The sequence below is a fragment of the Sapajus apella genome, unplaced genomic scaffold (genome assembly GCF_009761245.1).
Source record: "Sapajus apella isolate SASKATOON/1434 unplaced genomic scaffold, GSC_monkey_1.0 scaffold71, whole genome shotgun sequence".
In the NCBI taxonomy this organism is placed as follows: domain Eukaryota; kingdom Metazoa; phylum Chordata; class Mammalia; order Primates; family Cebidae; genus Sapajus; species Sapajus apella.
Genome location: NW_022437011.1, coordinates 5,238,160 through 5,244,597, shown reverse-complemented (window position 1 = coordinate 5,244,597; position 6,438 = coordinate 5,238,160). Strand labels below are relative to the sequence as shown.

The 6,438-nt window shown below is 43.2% G+C and overlaps 1 long non-coding RNA gene across 1 annotated transcript in view; it reads right to left on the bottom strand.

Moving 5' to 3' along the window:
- Positions 1-5,944, bottom strand: part of LOC116531515 — an 8,693-nt gene extending 2,749 nt beyond the window's left edge. The window contains exons 1-2 of the long non-coding RNA XR_004260466.1: positions 4,003-5,944; positions 2,989-2,996 (exon numbers count right to left, since the gene is read on the bottom strand). This is a non-coding gene — a long non-coding RNA (uncharacterized LOC116531515). The remainder of the gene's footprint in view (positions 1-2,988; positions 2,997-4,002) is intronic.
- Between the last annotated feature and the right edge of the window lie 494 nt (positions 5,945-6,438).

Here is a 6,438-nt window from a genome sequence, read left to right as displayed (position 1 = left end):
TCATAAAATGATTTGGGAAGAATTCCCTCTTTTTGTATTGTTTGGAATAGTTTCAGAAGAAATGGTACCAGCTCCTCTTTGTATGTCTGGTAGAATTCAGCTGTGAACCCATCTGGACCTGGGCTTTTTTTGGGTGGTAAGCTCTTAATTGCCGCCTCAACTTCAGACCTTGTTATGGGTCTGTTTAGGGTTTCGGCTTCTTCCTGGTTTAGGCTTGGCAGGAGGCAAGTGTCCAGGAATTTATCCATTTCTTCCAGGTTTATTAGTTTGTGTGCATAGAGTTGTTTGTAATAATCTCTGATGATGGTTTGAATTTCTGTGGAATCTGTGGTGATATCCCCTTTATCGTTTTTTATTGCATCAATTTGGTTATTCTCTCTTTTCTTTTTTATTAATCTGGCTAGTGGTCTGTCTATTTTGTTGATCTTTTCAAAAAACCAGCTCCTGGATTTATTGATTTTTTGAAGGGTTTTTTGTGTCTCTATCTCCTTCAGTTCTGCTCTGATCTTAGCTATTTCTTGTCTTCTGCTAGACTTTGAGTTTTTTTGATCTTGCTCCTCTAGCTCTTTCAGTTTTGACGATAGGGTGTCAATTTTTGATCTCTCCTTGTTTCTCATGTGGGCACTTATTGCTATATATTTTCCTCTAGATACTGCTTTAAATGTGTCCCAGAGATTCTGGTATGTTGTGTCTTCATTCTCGTTGGTTTCGAAGAACATCTTTATTTCTGCCTTCATTTCATTGTTTATCCAGTCAACATTCAAGAGCAAGTTGTTCAGTTTCCATGAAGCTGTGAGGTTCTGAGTTAGTTTTTGAATTCTGAGTTCTAACTTGATTGCATTGTGGTCTGAGAGACTGTTTGTTACGATTTCCGTTCTTTTGCATTTGCTGAGGAGTGATTTACTCCCAATTATGTGGTCAATTTTAGAGTAGGTGTGATGTGGTGCTGAGAAGAATGTATATTCTGTGGCTTTGGGGTGGAGAGTTCTGTAAATGTCTGTTAGGTTTGCTTGGTCCAGGTCTGAGTTCAAGTCCTGGATTTCCTTGTTAATTTTCTGTCTGGTTGATCTGTCTAATGTTGACAATGGGGTGTTAAAGTCTCCCACTATTATTGTGTGGGAGTCTAAGTCCCTTTGTAAGTCATTAAGAACTTGCCTTATGTATCTGGGTGCTCCTGTATTGGGTGCATATATATTTAGGATCGTTAGCTCTTCTTGTTGCATTGATCCTTTTACCATTATGTAATGTCCCTCTTTGTCTCTTATGATCTTTGTTGCTTTAAAGTCTAATTTATCAGAGATGAGAATTGCAACTCCTGCTTTTTTTTTGCTCTCCATTTGCTTGGTAAATCTTCCTCCATCCCTTTATTTTGAGCCTTTGTGTATCCTTGCATGTGAGATGGGTTTCCTGGATACAGCACACCGATGGGTTTTGTCTTTTTATCCAATTTGCCAGTCTGTGTCTTTTGATTGGGGCATTTAGTCCATTTACATTTAGGGTTAATATTGTTATGTGTGAATTTGATACTGCCATTTTGGTGCTAGCTGGCTGTTTTGCCCTTTAGTTGAGCTGGTACTTGTTGTTCCTTTATATGTGTAGAGCCTCTTTCAGGAGCTCTTGTAGAGCTGGCCTGGTGGTGACGAAGTCTCTGAGTGCTTGCATGTTCCCAAAGGATTTTATTTTTCCTTCACTTATGAAGCTTAGTTTGGCTGGATAGGAGATTCTGGGTTGAAAGTTCTTTTCTTTAAGGATGTTGAATATTGGCCCCCATTCTCTTCTGGCTTGTAGGGTTTCTGCTCAGAGATCTGCTGTGAGTCTGATGGGCTTCCCTTTGTGGGTAACCCGACCTTTCTCTCTGGCTGCCCTTAGTATTTTCTCCTTCATTTCAACCCTGGTGAATCTGACGATTATGTGCCTTGGGGTTGCTCTTCTTGACGAATATCTTTGTGGTGTTCTCTGTATCTCCTGGACTTGAATGTTTGCCTGCCTTGCTAGGTTGGGGAAGTTTTCCTGGATAATATCCTGCAGAGTATTTTCCAGCTTGGATTCATTCTCTTCGTCGCATTCGGGTACGCCTATCAAACGTAGATTAGGTCTTTTCACATAGTCCCACATTTCTTGGAGACTTTGTTCGTTCCTTTTTACCCTTTTTTCTCCAGTCTTGCCTTCCCGTTTTATTTCATTGAGTTGATCTTCGACCTCTGATATCCTTTCTTCTGCTTGGTCAAGTCGGCTGTTGATACTTGTGCATGCTTCACGAAGTTCTTGTGTTGCAGTTTTCAGCTCCATCAATTCACTTATATTCCTTTCTATTTTGTCCATTCTTGTTAGCATTTCATCAAATCTTTTTTCAAGGTTCTTAGTTTCTTTGCATTTGGTTAGAACATGTTCTTTAAGTTCACAGAAGTTTCTTACTACCCACCTTCTGAATTCTGATTCTGTCATTTCATCACACTCATTCTCCATCCAACCTTGTTCCCTTGCTGGCGAGGAGTTGTGATCCCTTTTAGGAGGAGAGGTGTTCTGGTTTCGGGTGTTTTCATCCTTTTTGCGCCGGTTTCTTCCCATCCTTAAGGATTTATCCACCTGTCGACTTTGTAGTTGCTGGCTTTCAGATTGGGTCTCAAATCTTTCAGATTGACGTTCTGTTTGTTGATGATGAGGTTATTTCTGTTTCTTGGTTTTCCTTCTGACAGTCTGGCCCCTCTGCTGTAGGTCTGCTGAGGTTCACTCCAGGCCCTGCTTGCCTGGGGTTCACCTGCAGCAGCTGTTGAACAGCAAGGGTTGTTACCAGTTTTCTTCTTCTTCTTCTATCTTTGTCCCAGAAGGATACCCGCCTAGTGTCAATCTGATCTCTCCTCTATGAGGTGTCTTTTTGGATATATAGGGGTCAGGGAGCTGCTTGAGGAGACGGTCTTTTCTTTATAGGAGCTCAAATGGTGAGCTGCGAGCTCTGTTGTTGTTCATTCAGAGCTGCTGGGCAGGTACTTTTAGGTCTGCTGCAGCAGAAATCATAAACTGCTTTTTGTTCCCAGGTGCTCTGTCCCAGGGATTTAGGGCTTTATTTATGAGTTTCCGTTATGCTGCTGCCTTCTTTTTTTTTCTTTTTTTCCTTCAGACCTGCCCAGCCCAGCAAGGAGGCAGCCTAGTCACTGTCGGCCTATAGCAGCTTTGCTGAGCTGCTGTGGGCTGCGCCCTGCTGCCGAGTGAACTTCCCTGCAGTCCTGTTTATATGGGTGTAGTTAGAACTGCTTTGGCGATGGTGGCCCGCCTCTGTTGTGGCGGAGTCTCTGCTATGGCGTGTTGCCTTGGCAACGGCGGGCTGCCTCAGCAATGGCGGATTGCCTTGGCAACGGCGGGCTCCCTGGTAATGGCGGACGCCCTTACCCCACAGAGCTGGACTGTCCCGGGTTCAGCTGCGCTCGCTGTGAAATTCTCAATCCAGAGTTTCTGGTTGCTGTTCTTTTATGGGGGTGGGGCCAGCCGAGCCTGATCGCCTGGCTCCCTGCCTCAGAGCCTTTTTTAAGTTGGTGTTCCAGTCGCCTGTTGAAGAGGCGCCGGGGTCTGTTTGTTTTCCCCTGCGGCCACTCACTGCGCTGGCTTAAACAGCGGCACTGAGGTTTGTGGCGCTTTTTTTTCTTTTTTTTTTTGCCCTGGAATCTACTGTCCTGGTTCTCTGCTCAGTCCCCTTTTTGAACCAGCATATGGGCGACTTCCCGTGGCTCCAATCGCCAGCCAAAAGGGCCCCCGGACCGGTGTATTTTGTACGGAGGACCGCGGCTCCGGGGCGCCGACAAAGCAGCCGCGCGGGGCAGAGCAGCGGCACCGGCCGGCACAGCCGCGTTGGCCACAACAGCCGCGCTGGCGAGCGTGGAGCACCTCTGCCCGGGAATTTCCTAGTCTGTGGGCAATAAAAACGCGGCGTCCACTCACCCTCTGCGCTTTCACTGGGAGCTGCAATCCTGAGCTGTTCCTAAACGGCCATCTTGGATCTCCTCTCACTGATTATTTTGAATATTGTCTTTTGTGAATTGCCTTCAAGTCCCATACTCACTTTTCTACCAAGTTTCTTTTTAAAAAAATACGATTTGTAGAAACTGTTTTCACAGCGGGACCTCTATTCTCTTATCTCTGTGATATCTGTTGCTAATGGTCTTTGTACCTGTGATGCCTCCTTTTCTTTTGCTTTGGGTGGTCTCCCTCCCCAGTATTCTGTGGTCCTCTCCTCAACTGACATATTCTCACTCTGCGTTTTCCCTTGTCATCCTCTCTGTGAAGGCCACTACACACTGATGACTAACTCTTTATCATATTCAGTGACATCTCAGTGATGGATCTTATAATCTTGATTCCTATTGGGGAATCTCTCTCTACCTCTCTGCTCCACTGGCTTCTCAAATCCATATGTCCAAAATTAGACTCTTTGTTTGTCTTTTCCTCCCACTTGAACATGCCACTATTTCTTCATTCTCCATCTCTGTTCATGCCTTTGTTTATCATCTTAGCTACCAATCTAGGCATCTTCATCAACCTCTTTTTCTTAGCTCTCATCAAGTCACTCTCTAAGTTATATTGATTTTATTTCTTCAGTTTTTCCCTCATCCCTAGTTCAGGTCCTTATCATCTCTCTCCTGGACCACTTCAGCAGCTTCCTGAGTAGGCTCCCTGCCTTCAATCTTATCTACTACAAATGTATGGTTTACACAGTTGCCAAAGTGATCTTCAAAAATGTGATCCCAACAATGTCAGTTCTCTTCTTACAATCTTGCAGCAGCACTCCACTGCCTGAGTGAACTCTAAGCTCTCTAAATGGCCCTCTGCAATCTGGGCACTGCTACCTCACCAGCACTTGAGATAGTCTTAGCCAAGAGTCTTTCCTTTTAGTAAAATCAAACTGCTTGTACTACTCAGAGAGAGGTAGTGCTTCTTAACTGTTGCTCATGTTTGTTCTCCCTTGATTGATACCTATCGTCTTTGAAGATCTAACTCACTTTCATCTCCAGGGGACTGGATGTTCTAACTCTGTGTATCCATAATAACTGATGTATATTTCTGCTATTGCATGTACCACATTGTATTTAAGCCATCTGGTTGGGATGGCATTGCCTACTAGATGATATTCCTTAAGGACAGGGATTGTGCCTTGTCTCTGTAGTTTACTCTGTGACATATGATCAGGTATGGAATACTTGTTTGCTTAGGTGATCTGTAGGAAGCCAAAATAATATCATTTAATTTTGTGGGTAAATGATATTTAACATAGTAGATAAATGCAGTGAGCCCATGTGTGTGAATATGGTTGTCAGTGAGATTTGGCATGAGGCATTTCCACCAGGGCCACTTGCAGACCTGTTTTTGAATGGTACCCCAGGCAAAAATGCCGAATGTTCCTAGGTAGGAATTAAAACTTCTTATCAAGGATGTCGACTCATTGGTTTTGAGAACATGGAAAAATAAAGGCAACGATAACAATGAAATAAAACTGATTTTAGAAGTTCAAAAGACCTGATTTCTCTCCTGGCCTTGGAATAATTCTTCACATAACCTTGGGAAGTTGTCACCATCCTTCTGGTCATAAAAGTGCCTGAGTAAGTTGAAATGTCTCCAAAAGCAATCATGTTTAATTACTGCTCACCAACTGGACAGCTATGTAATAATGAGTATGAAAAAAAGGAAGTCATTACAATCTTATGTGGAGTCATATAACCTTATTATCAACCAAGCCAGTGGAGCCTTAATTTGTAAATGGATCCCCAGTCCTGATGTAAAATACAATAAAAGAATTTACAATCTTTGCTTCTGGGTTGGGTCCTTATGCAGCTGGGAAGCATCCTCCATTTCTACAAGGAGCATAATGAATTCTGAGAAGATTTCCTGAGAGGAAAGAAACCTGTTAGTGGGGCATTGAGTCTGTGTGTTTGTATGTGTGTGTGTGTGTGTGTGTGTGTGTGTGTGTGTGTGTGTGTGTGTGAGAGAGAGAGAGAGAAAGAGAGAGAGAGAGAGAGAACGCGCAAGAGAGCAAGAGATGGACGTCATGTTAAGAAGAATTTATTGAATGCTAGAGAACATGGAAAAGCTATAATTACTGTTCTTGCTGAAGCCTCCCCAAAGTCTCTCTTGGGACACAGTGGGACTAATTTGAGACCAGTTGAGTTAGTGAATCATCCCTGTGCTGGTCAGAGTGAATCATCCCTGTGCTGGTCAAAGCTTCTTTGGCCTTTCTTTGAGTCATGGTCCATTCCTGAAATGGTTCTTCATCTTGTACTTTGAAAAAATCAGCTTTTTGAGCTGAACTTTCTTGTTCCAAGATGGACACTTTCTGTTTCTATATTTGTCTGATCTTCAATGAATGTATTCATTCTTGAGTTTCAGCTGATTCTTTCATCAAGAAACATCACAAGTTACCTCTATTAGTCTGTTCTTGCATTGCTATAAAGA